At 48.6% G+C, this 18,814-nt stretch overlaps 1 protein-coding gene across 1 annotated transcript in view; it reads left to right on the top strand.

Annotated features, from left to right (window-relative positions):
- The first annotated feature begins 835 nt into the window (after nucleotides 1–835).
- LOC117873537 (collagen alpha-1(VII) chain-like) overlaps nucleotides 836–18,814 on the top strand; it is a 227,207-nt gene continuing 209,228 nt past the window's right edge. Inside the window, exon 1 of the mRNA XM_034763016.1 lies at nucleotides 836–1,012. The gene's annotated coding sequence lies outside the window, so the exon portion shown is untranslated. The remainder of the gene's footprint in view (nucleotides 1,013–18,814) is intronic.

The raw sequence follows: 18,814 nt of genomic DNA, 5'->3' as shown, positions 1-18,814 counted from the left end.
CTGCTGTAATACCAATCATTAGATCTGTGCACACGGCTGGAGTGGGATTAGCATTGTCTGAATGGGTAAAGTTAGGGCTCCTTGGTTACCTTCCTAGGTTTGGGTGAAGCCTCAGTTTTCTGCTCTGTGAAATGGGGACAGTGTTAACTGACCTCAAAGGGGGTGTTGAGACTTATTTTGTCCAGGGTTACAAAGCCCTTCAGCCCCATGGATTGAGACCCGCAGTGCAAAGGGCTATTCTGTTTGATTTCAGTGCCTGACCAGGTGCTTCTCAGGGTGCATCCAACCCCCATCCCCAACTCGTGCAGTACGGAAGCAGTGTCAGGCTCTTACTGCGCGAGATGGAATCTGCCCCTTCCTTTGAGCTGCAGCTAATACTAATCATCCCCAATTGCTAGAAATTGCCTCCACTGGCTGTAGGCCTCTCGCAGGGAGAAGGGGCTATGATCCCCCCGCCCCAAGACCTTGTGGATCAGGTGCAAAGTGCTGCTGGCAAGCCTGCTGCTGCATTCCCTTTGCCTTTCTTACCTCTGCCCCCTTGTAACCTAACCTGTCCCCGCTGCCCCATTTCCCTCCCTTCCCTGCAGGTGCTCAGGCCTGGCGCTCTGTTGCGCAAGGAGCCCTTTGCTCTGACATTCCTGCTGCGTGCAGCTATTTTATTTATTTATTTTTGCCCATGAAGTAGCTCTCTTCCCCCCACCCCCACCCCATTCCCGTCGAAAGCGTGAGGGGGGAAACGGCCCCTCCACCAAGCACAGCCCATCCCGTCAGCCGTCTTCCCCGGAATAAAGAGCGGGCCCCTCCTCCTGCTTCATAACTTCTTCCAACTGTGCTGAGAGTTGCACTCCAGCCAATGCGACCGGCACGTCTCCGGTGTGGAACTACAGGAGCTTGGGGATTACGCAGCCGAACCCTTGCAAATTCCTCGTGGGACAGAGGAATTTGAAGGCTTCTGATGATTGTATCATTCCTTTACCTGGAGGGAAATCCGAGATGTGAACGTTTCACCCGGGTAAGTTTTGCTAGTGCTAGTGACTGCCTGTGTCTAGCGCTCTCTCTGCATGCAATATAAATCTCTCCATGCCGTCCGTTAGGTTGTTCTTCAAACCCTCCTGTTACAGTGCAATGAACCCTGTCGTGAAAAACTCTCACAGAAATGTAGCGAAGGATTGGACGAGATAAGTGGAAAGGGATGGGGGGGTTGCGGGGGAATCTGCAGCCTGTGGGGTCTGGCACATTAACTTTCTTCCCAAGTTGTCGGTTTGTGGCACGCACCATGCTGATGGGAGTGCTGGGGGGGAAGCTTGTGGAAGCAGAGATGAGTTCTTTAGAGCCTGTGTCACATTAGGATGCCGGAGGCTGCGACGTGGAGCGCGTTAGCACTGATGTCGAATGGCAGTGTCTCTGGAGTATCGTCTAATAGAAATGATCTGTGCTGCAGGGCAGGGGCATGGTTTGCTTGTGCGGCCAGGGGGTCGCCCCGTCGCCTCCCTGACTTTTCACAGGCCTATATGCTCCATTACGTCTTCCACTTTTTGCCTCCCCCCGGCTTTGCAGGCTAAAATCTAATCGCGTCTGAGATGATTGAATTTCTGGCCGACAGAGAATGTTCGATATGCTGTACAACCCCCTCCCCTCCAATTGATCCCAGACGCTGCCCCTGCTGCATGTCGAGAGTGTGGATCCTCAGTTTCACCCCTGTGGAGAATTGCGGCCCCACGGTGCACGTGCTTTCTGGGATCCCTGGGGCAGCGGTGGGAGGTGGGGAGGATGCAGGGCGTTGAAGGTGAGCCCAGGACGACCTCCCCTCACTAGAACTAGGAGCTGGGTTTACTAGGCGTTCGTTCCGTTTCCAAACACGCCCAAGGTGCTGGTAAAATAACAGGTGTTGAAACCAAATCCTGGATCAAAGTCACAATAGCCACAGAGCAGCCCATAAGGCCACTGTTATTCTGATAGTCTCGTAGCGAACTAAATATTCCACCCGGCTCTAGGCGTGTGAGAGGAAATAGTATTGGGGCTGACGTGATGCCACATGGCTTCATTCTGGCTGGGCCACGCAGCCCCTGCAATACGCACGGTCATTGCACTCCTTGGGCTGAATTCTGCGCTGCCACTCGGGTGTCCGTCCTGAGTAACTGCACTGGCCTCAGGGGAGTTACTCTAGATCTGCCAAGGTGCAAGTGACAGGAGCCTCCTAGGACTTGTGATGTTCAGGGCTCCCAGCCACAGCCTGACCTCCAACTACTGGCATAATGAAGGGCTGGATTGCAAGCCACCTCCCCTCCGGCTCTGGCCACCAGAAGGGAAAGTTGGACCATGAGCTGAATTAAAGCTCGCCCATAATTATGAGTCTGGGAATAGGGCTGGAGCAAAACGGTGGTTGAGTGTTACCTGGGGCATCTGGTTCAGTAAAGTAACAAATCCATGCTCATCTGAAACGTTGTTTGTTCCTATGCTTTAGGCTTCGGTCACCTGGAGTTGCCCAGCAGCAGTGGGGGAAAAGAACCCAGATTCTCCTGCCTCAACAGCACAGGCTGCTACCCCTTCCACTGAAAGAGAATCTCCAGTTGCTGTTAGCAGTATTGAGCTTATGAGCCACAGTTGAGCAGTTTTGATTCCATCCAGCAGAGGGCAGTGGCGACACATGAGCCAGATCATTGTGACCGAATTAGAAAATGGGGAAGTCCACCCTTTCCCACCTAGCCATTGGAAATACTTCACCTGGGAGAATACAGTACAATTAGCATAGTAGGCTGCTATTTGTTCTAGGAGCAAAACCACTGTAATACGCTGATGTGCTGATGCTATGGAAATACCAGAAGGGTGTAAACTCCAAGGAGGGAGAGAGCTGTAGTGTGGCACAAAGGATTAAAGGGGTGTCAGGAAAATCCTTCGAGCAGTGAGTCTGTGGAATAGTCTCCCGCGGGAAGTGGTGGGAGAACCTTAAAAACGAATCTGAGCAATGCACTAGTACACTTCCTGCAGGGAACAACCCTGCCCAAGACGGGGATAAAGTAGATTGATGCCCAGCTGTAGCTACTAGTTTATGGAGACTTGCCCGTCTTTGCTGTTCCATATCCCCTCCTCCTCAATCTACCTCTTGTGTCTTGTCCTCATTTTAGATTCTGAGCTCTGTGGGGCAGGGGGACTGTTTGTTGTACTGGGTTGTACAGCACCTAACACAAGGGGACCTTGATCTCCTGCAGAATGGAGGCTTCAGGGTGCTGCTCCCCACCCCACCCCGATTTCTATGTCAGGACAGTGCTTGTTGTTTCAGTGCAAAGCTGACACCAGCCCTGCCTTTCCCAGAATTATTGTTGTTAAGTTTTGGATCTAGTACAGTGGTTCTCAACCAGCAGTCCAGGGGCCCTTGGGGGGGCCACAAGCAGGTTTTAGGGGGGGCTGCCAAGCAGGGCCAACAATAGATTTGCTGGGGCGGCAGAAAGCTGAAGCCCCACCACATAGGGCTGAAGCCCGAGGCCCTGAACCCCACCACCCGGGCTGAAGCCTGAGCAACTTAGCTTTACGGGGCCCCCTGTGGCGTGGGTCTCCGGGCATTGCCCTGATTGCTACCCCTTAACGCCGGCCCTGGCTTTTATATGCAGAAAACCAGTTATTGTGGCACAGCTGGGCCGTGGCGTTTTTATAGCATGTTGCGGGGGGGGTAAGAAAACGGTGGCGAACCCCTGACCTAGTTTGTTTTGCCTGCAGTTTCATAGATTCCAAGGCCAGAAGGGACCACTGTGATCATCCGGTCAGCCCTCCTGTGTAACGCAGGCCAGAGAACTCCCCCAAAATCATTCCTACAGCAGATGTTTCGGAAAATCATCCCCCCCCTTGATTTAAAAATGGTCAGCGATGGAGAATCCAGCACAACCCTTGATAAATTGTTCCAATGGTTAATTACTCTCATCGTTAAAATATTCTGCCTTATTTCCAGTCCGAATTTGTCAGGCTTCAGCTTCCAGCCATTGGATTGGGTTAGACCTTTCTCTGCTAGATTGACAAGCCCATTATTAAATATTTGTTCCTTATCTCGGTATTTATAGACTGTAATCAAGTCGCCCCTTAGCCTTCTTTGTTAAGCTAAATAGACCAAATTCTTTGAGCCTATCACTATAAGGCAGGTCTAATCCTTTAATCGTTCTTGTGGCTCTTCTATGAACCTTCTCCAATTTATCAACGCTCCTCTTGAACTGTGGGCACCAGACCTGGACACAGTAGTCCAGCCGTGGTCGCACCAGTTGTGTCTGTGCTGCTGAGGCCTGGCACTTCATTGCCCCTTTTCTCTAGCAAAATCATGTTCCGATTCACTCTCTGCTGAAAAGGTAGAAGAACGGTGGGTGACATCTCGCCATTGTTTGGGACCGAGCTGCACGGCGCTCGTTGAGTCTGATTTGTACGTCTCGCAAACCGCGAGGGAATGAGCCTGTAAAGGAGGAGTGCGGATACTGGGCTGTCGGGGGTAAAACTTCATCTTTTACGCTGTGGGAACGGCTGCCAATCTGTTGTAGAATGGGAGAGCCACGCTGGGAAACATCTGGCCAATGGTATTGTTGGAAGCCAGTGATTAACATGTGAGATGGGTGAATCGAGGGGGCCCATATTTGTACATCGAAAACAACCCTACGCATCAAGGGTCAGATGCTGCTGGCTGGGTGCATGGGGAGAGGGTGCACTATGGAGGAGACCGACTATTGCACGCTAAAGGAGAGTGACTCTTTGTTCCCCCTTTGGTGGCTGCCCCACCTCAGGGGATACGAGTCTACCACAATTGCCAGTGAATGGACTTACTCTTTTAGTGTGAGGGGTAGAGACTCATGCTTAGGCCCTGGGTTCAAACCTCACTGTTGGCCTGAGCAGGGCCCAGGTTCACTTATGCTGAAGGTCCTGGTGTCAAACCCGTCTGACGGCCCAACTGCAGATGGTTCTGCTGGAACTCCCTCAGGGCCAGGAGAGGGCTGGCTAGCATGCCCTGAGGCACTTCTCACCCCAGAGGGGGCATGGCTGGAAGAGAGGAGTCCAGGGCCCCATCCCTCTTCTGCACCGGCTAGTAGCTGGGGCAACCACTTTGCCTGCAAAAGGGTGCCCCAGTGATCCCCACAGCCCCCCCGTGCTCTCCGCAAGTAGATAGTGCTCTCCGCAAGGAGGGGCGGCTAGCAGGGTGGCTCTCACGTGAGTCATGAGATGCCTCCCCAGCATGCCTCCAGCAGGGCTGCTGGGGTTCCTCTGCCGTGCCTCCACTATGCCGGAAGCTGCTGTGGCAGGCAGCCCTCGGATCTCCCCTCAGACGGGCAGCTGGTGAGACATGGAGGAGCCAGCAGCAGCAGATGGACCAGAAGCAAGACCAAGTGGGGAGAAAGCATTGGCCCCCATCAGCACCAAACACATCCCACCGCAACCCGACGGCCTCCGACCGCCCTCTGGATAGCCAGCTGTTCCAGAGACCCTTCCCCACTCAGCTCGCTACCGTACCCACCCAGCCCTTCCCACAACCCAGGCTATAGGTAGAGTCCTTGGAAGGTGTACGTGTTGGGGTCCTTCCCAGGATCTCTACTTGGGGGAGTGCCAGGGATGGAGGCAATGGGCTCCTGTTTCCGGGGAACCAACGACTTCCTCTCATCTTTCACCCACCGAGCCGCCCACAGCTTGGCCCCTGGGCGGGGGAGCAGACAGGTTCAGAGGCTTGCCATAGAGGGAATGGGAGCTGAGGTTAGTTAGAACGCAAGAACCTCTTGCTCTCACTCCCGTGCCATGTCTACTAGGCCTCGCTGCTGCTCATGCTCCTCTTGGCCAGAGGATGGGCAGGCAGCTGGCTGGGAAGCAACTAGTTGCAGAGGAAGGATGGTCCAATGGTTAAAGCACTAGCCTAGGACTTGGGAAACCTGGCTTCAAGTACCTGCCCTGCCACAGACTTGCCGTGCGACCCTGGGCAAGTCACTTTCTCTGTCTCCGGTCTCCATCTGTGCAGTGGGGATAATGGCACGTCCCTACTTCGAAGTGGGGGGTTACGAGCATAAACGCATTAAAGAGTGTGAGATGCTCAGGCATTACAGTAATGAAGGCTGTAGTGGTGCCTAAAATAGATCAATATATGCTATTCACTATCATCTCACTGGTACCATCTCCTCTGTCTGTCCGTTGTATTCACCTATGCGCATGTCATCTGCTTAGCCTGTACACTCCTGGGGGTAAGAGCCATCTTTTTGTACAGCTCCTAGCACCTATGGGCCCTCAGTTGTGACTGGAACTCCTGGTTGCTACCATATAAAGATAATAATAAGAACATAGCACAAGAATGGCCATACTGGGTCAGATCAATGGTTCATCTGGCCCAGTATCCTGTCTTCCGACAGTGGCCAGTACCAGAGCTTCAGGGGTAGTGTTCAGAACAGGGCAGTTTTGGAGTGATCCACTTATCTTCCCCTCCTGGCAGTCAGAGGTTTAGGGTTGCCCCAAGCCTGGGGTTGCATCCTGATCACCCTGGCTAATAGCCATTGATGGACCTGTCCTCCATGAACTTATCTAATTCTTTTTTGAACCCAGTCATACTTTTGGCCTTCACAACATCCCCTGGCAATGAGTTCCACAGATTAGTTGTGGGTTGTGTGAAAAAGTACTTCCTCTTTTTTGAATTAAACCTGCTGCATATTAATTTCATTAGGTAACACCTGTTTTTTCTGTTGTGGGCAAGGGTAAATAACACTTTTTTGTCCACACCATTCATGATTTTATAGATGTCTATTGTATCTCCCCTTCACTGTCAGCTTTTCTAACCTTAACAGCCCTAATCTCTTTGTCTTTCCTCCCACAGAGGCGATTTCAAACCCTTGATCATCTTTGTTGCCCTTCTCTGAACCTTTTCCAGTTTCACTATATCCTTTCTGAGAGGGGAAACCAGAACTGGACACAGTATTCAGGGTGACAGGTTTCAGAGTAGCAGCCGTGTTAGTCTGTATCCGCAAAAAGAACAGGAGTACTTGTGGCACCTTAGAGACTAACAAATAGCTCATCTTAATTAATTAGCCTCTTAGAGTTGGTATGGCAACTTCCACCTTTTCATGTTCTCTGTATGTATATATATATATATATATATCTATCATCTTCATATATGTTCCATTCTATGCATCTGATGAAGTGGGCTGTAGCCCACGAAAGCTTATGCTCAAATAAATTTGTTGGTCTCTAAGGTGCCACACGTACTCCTGTTCTTTTTGTATTCATGGTGTGCACCATAGCTTTATATAGTGGCATCCTGATTTTCTGTATTATTTTCTATCCCTTTCCCAATCGTTCCTAACTATTTTTGACTGCACACTGAGCTGAAATTTTCAGAGAACTGTCTATGGTGACTCTCAGATCTCTTTCTTGAGTGGGAACCGCTAAGTGAGACCTCATCATTTTATATATATAGTTGGGTTTATGTTTTCCAGTGTGCAGTACTTTGCACTTATCAATGTTGAGTTTCATCTGCCATTGTGTTGCCCAGTCACCCAGTTTTGTGACACTCCCCCCCCCCCATGGCTCTTCGTAATCAGCTTTGGATGTAACTATCTCGAATAATTTTGTATCCTCTGTAAACTTTAACCACTCCACTGTTCGCTGCCTTTTCCAGATCATTAATGAATATGTTGAACAGCACAGGTCCCAGTACAGTGAGGGACCAGGGGAAAACTGACCATTTATTCCTACCCTGTGTTTCCTGTCTTTTAACCTTTCGATAAAAACCTAATGACTAGATGACTGTGTGGGACCAATTCTCCACTGACTTGTACCTTGCTTAGCCATTTGCATTAGTGCTAAGTGGGTGTAAAACATTGCCAACCCAGAGCGGGAGCATTTTATGCCCAGTTTGCCCTGGTATAAAAGGTGACACAAGGTAGTGGCAGAACGGGTCCATCATGTTTAAACGGGGATGAGAACGGATTATTTTTTATGTATATTTATGCATTGCTGGGCAGCCCAAAAAGTGCCAGCGCTGTGCATGAGAGCTAAGAAATGAAATCGACAATGAGCAAAATCCAAGCAGCAAGTGAACAAAGAGCATCAAAGTGGGGAAGTGCATCAGCTCTCGAAAAGACCCTTTCTGATTAACAATAAATGTGACTTTTGTCTTGTCTGACCTTTTAAGTAGGAAAGAAAAGCAGATGGACAGCTCAGCGAGGTGAGGATTAGTTCTATCGCAGCCACGCCAAGAGACCACAGCCGAGGATCAGGGCCCCGTTATACCCGCTCAAACACAGCAGCAAGACACTTGGAGCATCACCATTTCCAATCTTCCTTGAAAAGCTGTGGGCCTGATTCTCGTCTTACCCCGGCATCAATACTCAAGTCACTGGAAGTGTGTCACCATAAGTGAGATCAGAACTGGGCCCCATAACTGGACCTATTCATGGGATTTAAACAAAAGGCGCCTTCTTTTCTTAGGACCAGTTCCATCCCCTTAAACGTGCAGAGCAGGACTTTTCTTTGTGAGTGACTCTATGGAAAGCATTCAACATGAATAGGGATAGCAGAATCTGGCTTTTAGCTAAGTCGTCAATCAGTTGACCACTTAACTTTCTACTATCTCTCTCTCTTTTTTCCTATCTCTTGATCTCCTTGTCTCTAATGCAAGATGACTAGATGACTGTGTGAGGCCTTGCATCTGAAGAAGTGAGGTTCTTACCCACGAAAGCTTATGCTCCCAGTACTTCTGTTAGTCTCAAAGGTGCCACAGGACCCTCTGTTGCTTTTTGCAGATTCAGACTAACACGGCTACCCCTCTGATACTTGTCTCTAATATCTGTCTACCTCTGATTCTGTAGATACACAGCTCTGCAAGGGGGACCTTTCACCTCTGCTCCAGATAAACAAATACATAGGGCTTCTGATTTTAGGTTAACCAATAAACACTGATAAAATACTACCCCCCCCCCGATCAATGTTTATCCAACAAACACCAGTATCTAAGGGCTTGTCTACATGGAGCAGTACTGTGGATTATGGGGGGTATGATTTCTAAAGCATACTAATGTGTTGAACATTAATTGATGGATGTAGACCCTGCTGATGTGCACTAAAGGTTCCCTAGTGTGCTCTAATATTGTGCCATTACACGAACATTACAAAGAGATTACTGAGGTTATTCATTCCAGTATATACAAAGAGCCCCGTAATCCCCTGATTTCTGGACACCTACATAATGCTCAAATAGCTAAAAAATAAACCTGGAAAAATTAAATTAATACCCCCCGCCCAAAAAACAAAACAAAACAGAAGCCTTACCAGCATAGTGTTGCAGATGCCCCATGACAGTGATAGGATAAAGTAGTGGTAGACTTCAGAATCCTATTATATTTGTGAAGCACACCCCCTAGGCCAGAAGAGTGGGTGGTGTAGAGCTGATTCAAGATTCCCCCATGCTGGATTACAATATGCAGCTTTTCTCCTGATACTGGAGCTCCTAGCTGAGTGTTAAAATGGAGAGGGTGGTCAGGGTTAAGAGACCAGCATTAATGTTAACATTTAGAGGAGAGGAAAGTGATCAGAAACAGTCAGCATGGATTCACGAAGGGGAAGTCGTGCCTGACTAACCTAATTGCCTTCTATGATGAGATAACTGGCTCTGTGGATGAGGGGAAAGCAGTGGATGTGTTATTCCTTGACTTTAGCAAAGCTTTTGATACTGTCTCCCACAGTATTCTTGCCGCCAAGTTAAAGAAGTATGGGCTGGATGAATGGACTGTAAGGTGGATAGAAAGCTGGCTAGATCGTCGGGCTCAACGGGTAGTGATCAATGGCTCCATGTCTAGTTGGCAGCCGGTTTCAAGTGGAGTGCCCCAAGGGTCGGTCCTGGGGCCGGTTTTGTTTAATATCTTTATTAATGATCTGGAGGATGGTGTGGACTGCACTCTCAGCAAGTTTGCAGATGACACTAAACTAGGAGGCGTGGTAGATACACTAGAGGGTAGGGATCGGATACAGAGGGACCTAGACAAATTAGAGGATTGGGCCGAAAAAAACCTGATGAGGTTCAACAAGGACAAGTGCAGAGTCCTGCACTTAGGACAGAAGAATCCCTGCACTGCTACAGACTAGGGACCGAATGGCTAGGTAGCAGTTCTGCAGAAAAGGACCTAGGGGGTCACAGTGGATGAGAAGCTGGATATGAGTCAACAGTGTGCTCTTGTTGCCAAGAAGGCTAACGGCATTTTGGGCTGTATAAGTAGGGGCATTGCCAGCAGATCGAGGAACATGATCGTTCCCCTTTATTTGACATTGGTGAGGCCTCATCTGGAATACTGTGTCCAGTTTTGGGCCCCACACTACAAGAAGGATGTGGAAAAATTGGAAAGAGTCCAGCGGAGGGCAACAAAAATGATTAGGGGTCTGGAGCACATGACTTATGAGGAGAGGCTGAGAGAACTGGGATTGTTTAGTCTCCAGAAGAGAAGAATGAGGGGGGATTTGATAGCAGCCTTCAACTACCTGAAGGGGGATTCCAAAGAGGATGGAGCTCGGCTGTTCTCAGTGGTGGCAGATGACAGAACAAGGAGCAATGGTCTCAAGTTGCAGTGGGGGAGGTCCAGGTTGGATATCAGGAAAAACTATTTCACTAGGAGGGTGGTGAAACACTGGAATGCGTTACCTAGGGAGGTGGTGGAGTCTCCTTCCTTGGAGGTTTTTAAGGCCCGGCTTGACAAAGCCCTGGCTGGGATGATTTAGCTGGGAATTGGTCCTGCTTTGAGCAGGGGGTTGGACTAGATGACCTCTTGAGGTCCCTTCCAACTCTGATATTCTATGATTCTATGATTCTATGTTGGTACTGGGACCTGAACTGCTCCTGGAGATTCTGATGTTAAATGAGTAGGTATGTATAGCTGCCCCTCTGCAGGGCGGTAGCTGATACTGAGTTCTTGCAAGTCAGTTTCCTGTTGGAGGAGAAATCAGTGACAAGGAGTCAGGGTATTTTCTTAGAGCAGTTTGTTTGTTTCCATTGTATACATCAGTCCTTGAACAGAGGTGGTCACAAACGGCATATGCAGAAAAACCCCTCATTTGGAAATCTCAGCTCCACAATCAGTGCTTTGTTCCCAGGAAGCAACTTTGTTCCCAAAATCAACACTAGTTAGAGAGATTAAGGCAGATAGCAAACTTTCTTGCTGCTTGCTCTTTTTTCCCCTCCCCTCCTCCCCCCCGATATTTTGGACTGCTGATCTGGTCACCCTAGCTGGTAGAGCCTTGCTGAGCTTGTCTCTCTCAGTTAGGAGCCACTACTCACTTGCAGCTGGGATAAGAGGAGCGGAGTAACAGTGGGCTACTCGGAAGGCGATCTCTTGCTAAGAGCAGCCGTGATGGAGTGGAATCCACTGGGCTGGGGAAAGTGCCCTGTGGCCCCCTCCCCTGAACGGAGAACCCTATAAATCCCTCGTTAGTGAGCAGCTGACACATTCTCATGGGGCTCATTGAAATGCTAATGCAACTGCTTTTCCCATGTTTTCTGACATCCCTGGGGAGACAATAGCTGTGGGGTCTCACCCTCAAGTTCACGGGACAGGGAGGCTGCCAGCCCTCCTGGGTCACTGCCTCCGAACAATGCAGGCACCTTCAGCTGGGTGCCGGAGCAGAAAATAGGCCTCCTCATTCAGTGTTTCCTTCATCTTCCTTTATTGACTGTCCTCCTCCCGTCTAAACAGTACCAGGCAGCGCAGCCCCTTTAAATCAGGGAATCAATGGCATTGAAAACCCCCCAATCCTTTCTCAAAGTCCTCGCTCCGAGAGAAGGGGAATCAGCCCTTTCTGGCTATTGCTGACTCTGACATTTAAATGGGCTCTGCTCTGGAACGTGTCTCTCAGTGGATATTATGCTCCTGAGAGCTGCATGGTGGTGGGGGGAGGCACTGGATTTGCATGTCTGGAGAGTGGGGGCCAAATCCTCCGCTGGAGCAAATTGGAGAAGCTGTTGAACTAGACAGAGCGACGCTCCAAGTGCACAAAATAGGTAATCATGGAAAGCAGCCGTGCAGACTTCCTCCACCGATACGCCTCGAAGTCCGGTTACAGAGAGAGCACCCCGACAGGCAGTCGATTGGCCTGTTTAACTATCTGCCTCTTTGCTGAAAGGTAGCAGCAGCTGTGGTGGTGGCTTCTGTGACGTGGGCATCTGTGCAACTGACCATGGAGCTGGGAACCATCAGCTGCTCCCACTCAGCCCTAGTGGATATTGCACGAGAGCCCTTCAGCTGGTCTCTAAGTGTCCTCCTTCCCTCTGTGACTTTCGGTTTGAGAAATGGTGGATTTGGAAAGCTGTAGCCCAGGGGTTCTCAAACTGGGGGACCCCTCAGGGGGTCATGAAATTATTACATGGGGGGGATCGCAAGCTGTCAGCCTCCACCCCAAATCCTGGTTTGCCTCCAGCATTTATAATGGTGTTAAATATATTAAAAAGTGTTTTTAATTTAGAAGTGGGGGGCGCACTCAGAGGCTTGCTATGAGAAAGGGGTCACAGTACAAAAGTTTGAGAGCCAGTGCTGGAGCCCTATAGATGTGCTTTGTTCTGCGCTTGGAGTCTCGTTGGCCAGGGGGACCAGTCAGCACCACTTCACAAACTTAGGTGAGAATCCCAGCTGAGAGGGGCCATTGGACAGCTGTTGGATGGTAACAATTTGGTCTTAGGCAAAATGTCAATTATTTCCTCCTGTGATCACAGCTGGGTTAATTTGCCCCATGTGGGAATCTGTTTTTTCCCCCCCAGTGACATGATCGATCTGTTCTGCTGCAAAAACCTGTAACACGCTGTTGGGGAAGAGGCTGCCCCTGCCTTTTTTCCCCAGGTAATGGTGGAAGGATGGTCCAGTGTTTGGGGCACTAGCCTGGGACTCAAGAGACCTGTGTTCAAGTCTCTGCCTTGCCACAGACTCCCTATGTGACCTTGGGCCAGACACTTTGTCTCCCCGTGCCTCCGTTTCCCCATCTGTAAAATGAGCATAATAGCATTTCCCTACCTCACAGAAGTGTTCTGCGGCTCAGTTCACGTGCTCTGACACTATGGTGCTGATGGGGGGCCATATAAGTACCATAAATAGACTATGGGATCTACCACAATGAATCTGCTTAAGTGACTTGCAGGATGGAGGGCCTCTTAGTGCATCATTCTGGTCCTTTTCAATTTTCCTTTACTTGGTGCGGATGCTATGGATTTACTTGTCCCCTCCGTAACTGAGATTCTCTAGGAAGCTGGGGTGAGCCTCCTGTCTCATCCTCGGATCAGAGATGGTTGCTGAGATGTGGCCTGCAGCCCTTTGGTGCATGAGAACATCCTTCCAATAAAATGTGCTGTCTGCCCGAGTGGAAGTGTAATCCCAAATCTGCCCTCGGGGCACCACATGCATCATCTTCCCCTTTTCTGCATTCCGCAGACCTGGGAAACCTTCCATCAGCTCCGAGGCTGGGGGAGGGTGTTCAGAGACCTTTTCTCCCCCCAGCCCCTGCTTTCCACTTCCAGCTTGGGCCTTTCCCGTGCAAGAGCTCAGCTGCAAATACTCCGCTTGATTCGCATTAGCCCCTGCTTTATATTAGCAAGATTGCTGCTTATTTTGGGCCTGAGCCTGCAGAGATTTCCTAATCTGAGTAATCCTTATTCATGCAGTGTTGTTATAGGCATGTTGGTCCCAGGATATTAGAGAGACAAGGTGGGTGAGGTCCAGGCATTGGGCCTAATTCTCCACTGCCTTGCGCTTATAGCATTTGCACCTGTCCAAAGGGTATAAGATGCCACCACTCTGTTTGGGCAGCATTTCCACCCCCACATTGCAGAGCCGTGAATTGACTACACAAGGAAGTTGTAAAGCAGCAGCATACCCGACTCCTTGATTTCAGTTAGACTGCTCAGCCAAGCGAGGGCCACAGGATGGCTCATTTCAGGTTCACTAGCCCCACATTGCTCACAAGTGCAGGGCTGTGCCCACTGATTTGTTATTATGAGAGCTAGACCACAGGGTGTCAGCTTGTATGTGGTGTGCCCTGCCTTTGATCTTGGCTGTCCTGGAGAATTGAATTGTCTGTTGCTGGAATATGACATTTAATGCTGTTCACAGAATGCTTGAGGATTTGAACTTGGGTGACAAACCCAGTGCATATGAATCACATTTCCCCCTCTCTGCTATAGTCTATTTATTGCAGGTAGAGCTGTGACTTGCCAATGCTGGGTGTTCTTGTAAAATATGTGCCATGGCCCCCTTCTAGTGACTAGTCTATTGAGAGGATAACAGCCTACAACTGCTGCCAGTTAATGGAGTTACTGCTTTAATTCTTCGGGTGCATTCAGATGCTGCTGCTGACCTGTGGTCATGATATTATTTCTTAACAAGTATGAACAATTTAATATATTGGTGGAAGGGCCAATCCTGCAGATAACACAGCAGAGAGAAGCCAGAGTCCGTTCAGACTGAGTTAGTTTTTAGTTCATCAATAACTGTTTTTGAGTAGCTTTAATTATAGCCCTAGATGTGCCCAGTAGGTCCTGGGAGGAGCTGCTCAATGGATTTCACAGAGGTTTGCAACAGCCTGGGGATTTCTTAAGAATTTGCTCTAATGAGGAAGGTGATCGCTGACCTCTCCCAGAATCGTTGCTGGCATGTCAGAGGTTAATCCCCCTCCTAACCTCGTAGAGCTTGGTATCAGGATCTTTGGGCCAGACTGGTGGCTGGTGTAAACCAGAAGAACTTCGCTGAAGTAAGTGGAGCTATGCTGACTTATGCCAGTTTAGGACCTGGCCTTTGAATTCTGAGCTGCTGATGTCTCTCACTTGCAGTTTAACCACACTGGCTGCTCACGGGTTATCAATTGATCCCAGGCACAGTTTACAGACTGTGACAATGAATACGGTAATATTTATTTACAAACACCATTTCAATATCCTATTTGCAACACAGAGAAAAATCAGTGACAATACAAAATACATTTAAAACAGCCCTGTAAACTTCTGACCCTGCAATCTTGTTCCTATCACGCAAGAAAAACACATGCTTGACTCTAACCTAGGCCCCCTTCAACCCAACTAACCAGATATATCTCAAGGTTTTGGGATGATTTTAACAAGAACCTTGTCGAAAAGTATGCCTGCCTCTGGGGGAGAAAAATTCTTAGCCTACATTTTCACATAAACATTTCAAAGTGAAATGGAAGAGCTGGAACATTCCTTCCAGTGAATTATGAACATGTGTGATTGCTGCTTTTCCAAACTCTTAAATACAAACTCACACCCTGATCCTGTAAGCACACCTGGCGGTGCAATGATATATTTATTTGCTATATATTATTCAGCCCCCAGATGTCTCCCAGTGCTGTACGGAGTTCCAGTCAGGGGATGATCATTTTTCGTTTACCAGGAACAAAGCTGAGGCTTAAGTTGTGTGGAAGTCTGTTTAGTTGTCTGAAGTTCCTAGTTATTTCCTATAATAAATGCTTCTTGCTTAAGAAAGACTGTGATTCCATTTGCCATGGTGCTGAGTAACTTGATGCATGGGTGAACAGTTGCAAACATAGGGCCTTAACGTTTCTGAAAATAGGAAATAAGAAACACAAACGCCTATAAACAGACAATAAAAAAGAATCCGATGTCAGTAGATTAAGGTGTGGTCAGTTTCAGACCTTGCTCCATTGAATCTTGTCCTTTATGGACAAACCTGGCAGATCTTTCTTTCTTATCCCTAAAATTGTTCCCCATAAAAAGAAAGAGACGTCCTAAAAATGCACACAATGGAGGAATGTTGATGAGTGCCGCTCAGTTTTTGGGGAAACCATAAATACAAAGGACCTGATTCTCCTTTCTCTGACACTGGAATGACAAGATGGCACTTCCCTTGACTTCAGTGGAGTTATAATGCCCTAAAACTGGTATAACAGACCAGAAACTCAGACCCATAGACTTTATGGGGCTTGCAATTGATTTGTTTAAGGGACTGTAAAAAAAAAATTGCCCCAATATGTTGTTTAAGCAGGGCAATAAAAGATCAAGGTTTAGATTCCATCTAAAACTCTGAAGTTTATGGAGGTCAATTCTGTGCCCCGATTGGTTTTCTTTAAAGCTTTTTGTAGCAGCTAACTGTCCTGCATTGCACTCTTTGAAATGGTGGCTGGTGGGAGCCTCCATCTTCAGCCTGATGCTGTAGAACTTGCTTTTCTGCTGTCCCATCATTTATTCTTATTTAATATTTATACTGCAGGAGCATCGAGGGGCCTCAATCATTGTACCAAGCGCTATGCAAGTGAATAGAAGGTGGCAGTCCCTCGTCTCTGCCCCAAAGAGCTTATTGTCTAAAAGACAACAACTAATAGGTAGATGGGACAAGCAGGCCAGGTGGGAGAGAAAGATGATCAAAACGAATAGGATGTGTGTCGTTCTCAACCAATCAGGAACTTTAATCTCTTGCCATTAGCAATTGGCAGTTTTCCATATGCGTTTTCTTAAAACTGACCTGTGCTAAGTGATGGCATCTCCAGTCCTGTAGGGACGTGGGCCCGAGTCCTCAAAGGTATTTAGGCACCCCATCCCCACTGACATCCATGCGCCTAAATATCTTGGTTTCTGTGGGAATTGTGACACTATATGGATTTGTTCCCCAGCAATGTGGTGCCCCATAGATCAGAGTGAGGCTTGGGGGCATATCCCTATGCAGAAGATGTCTTTTGGGGTCAGGCTGAAACCTGTTTGATCCATTCCCTCTGCAGTTTTACTGGTGACTATTTCCTGGAATTTGGAGGAAGCCGAAGAGCTCCCCATCCTTGTATTAGTGCCCCCCTCAGGATCTGGGAATTTCATACGCAGCTGGAACCTAACCTCCTTGCAGATTTTGATGGTAGCAGTACGGGTAGATGAGCAAAGACCCAACCCAGTTCTTGAGCCAAAACAAACTTTTTTTGTTGAAATGTGAAAAAGTTCAGTTAAGCTTTGGTGTTTGAATTCTGGATACAGGGCCTGACCTGGGCTATAAAACTTGGCTCCATATCTATGAAGTAGTAGCAAGGATAGCACGGCTTTTATCCAATCTGTAGGCTGCCGCTGGTAGGTTATTCAGGGTTATGCGCTCCTTCTTCTGAAGCACCTTGTACTGTCATTAGGATACCGGATTTTATGGACCACTAGACTGATCTAGGATGGCATTTGCTATGGTCCAGGATTGAATTAAACCTCCAATCTATAAGCAGCACGAAGAGCTTAACTGAACTGCCTGGTTTCATTGTGAGTGTCCGCATTCACTCTGCTGGATTCAAATCAGCCCAAAACTTAGAACAAAACCACATGAATTGAGCCCGACTCAAATGTCCGTCCAGACCCACAGGAACTGAAACCAGCAAGTTTGGCTCTGCTTTAGTTATTGCATCATAGACAAATTCGTGGCAGACTGTAATTGTAGCCATGTCTACACTGCAGAATCTAGGTCAGTATAGCTATGCCGGCATGGCCCCCTAGTGTAGACGCTGCATATGCCACCAAAAGGAGTTCTTCTGCCGACATAACACCACCACCTCCCTGAATGACGTTAGCCACGTTGACAGACGAGTGCTTCCGTCAGCTAAGTCGCGTTTACAGTGGGGGGGTTCTGCCGGCCTAGTTAACACTTCTAGCCAACACCCCGCCATGCTGGCACCACTTTATCGTGCAGACCAGGTGTGACAAATCATTCCTTAGTCGCTACCATATGGCTGCCTCATCTTTCTGCTTCAGTGGCTTCACCGCAATAAAGAAACCTTACGGTCTGCCTTTATTTTTGCTTGCTGACTTCATTTGATGCCTCATGCTGCTTATTCAGTCCATTTTTCTCTTCTTCCGGGCTGATTCCTGCTGTACAAAGCATAGATCCCGAAATGCTGTCCTGAGATACAGATCCTGTTTGGAGTGGCAGAGAAGGGGTTAACCCCCCCCCCCCTTCCCCAGTCCAGAGGCTAACACAGGTGCATTTTCTCAGCAGCGCTTACCAGGGAGCTGGGGAGGAAGGGAATGGGGCTGAGCTTGTCAGCTAAAGGGAGCTTGCTCCGGCTGGAAGGACTGCAAGAAGAGTAGATATTGAACGCTGGGGCTGAGACCTACCTTGTCTCTGAGAAGCCAGCATTTGCCGTAGCACAAGGACCTCACGATCCACTCAGGCCAGCATCCCACCTCTGTGTGCGTCTTCGGAGAAAGGAGGGGAGGGGGAAGTCCATAATCCACCTGGCCCACTGTGCAGTAGTAAAGCCACTTACACTTTCTTTTAGCCAAGCTTGGCCCCAAGAGACCCTTTCCCCTTCATTTATATGAATGGAGAGCTTGCAGACCGGCTCGTTTTTCTGCCTGGCTTCTGCAACTGTGAGCTGTTGCACACACGTTGCTTTTTAAATCACTTTGTCAACTTGTTCAGTGCGGTTAAAGGGGATGCGGTCTGGTAAAATTTCATAGACATTTAACTTGGACATGGGAAAAAGTTCCTAACTGTCAGGGTGGTTAAACACTGGAATAAATTGCCTAGGGAGGTTGTGGAAGCTCCATCTCTGGAGATATTTAAGAATAGGTTAGATAAATGTCTATCAGGGATGGTCTAGACAGTATTGGGTCCTGCCATGCGGGCAGGGGACTGGACTCGATGACCTCTCGAGGTCCCTTCCAGTCCTAGAATCTATGAATCTATGAAACTGAATCCATTTCTGCCCAGGGATGTGTGGAGTATGTGGGGTGTGGATCCGGAGCTGGCTTGGCCCCGCACCTTGTGCAGGCATCTATACCTGGGTAAAGTAGGTATAAACAGATATTGCTCTGCTGTGGCAGCATTTCCCCCCCACCCCCCCGGGAGCA

The sequence above is a fragment of the Trachemys scripta genome, chromosome 1, assembly GCF_013100865.1.
Source record: "Trachemys scripta elegans isolate TJP31775 chromosome 1, CAS_Tse_1.0, whole genome shotgun sequence".
NCBI lineage: Eukaryota > Metazoa > Chordata > Testudines > Emydidae > Trachemys > Trachemys scripta.
This window is presented reverse-complemented; position numbering and strand designations above follow the sequence as displayed.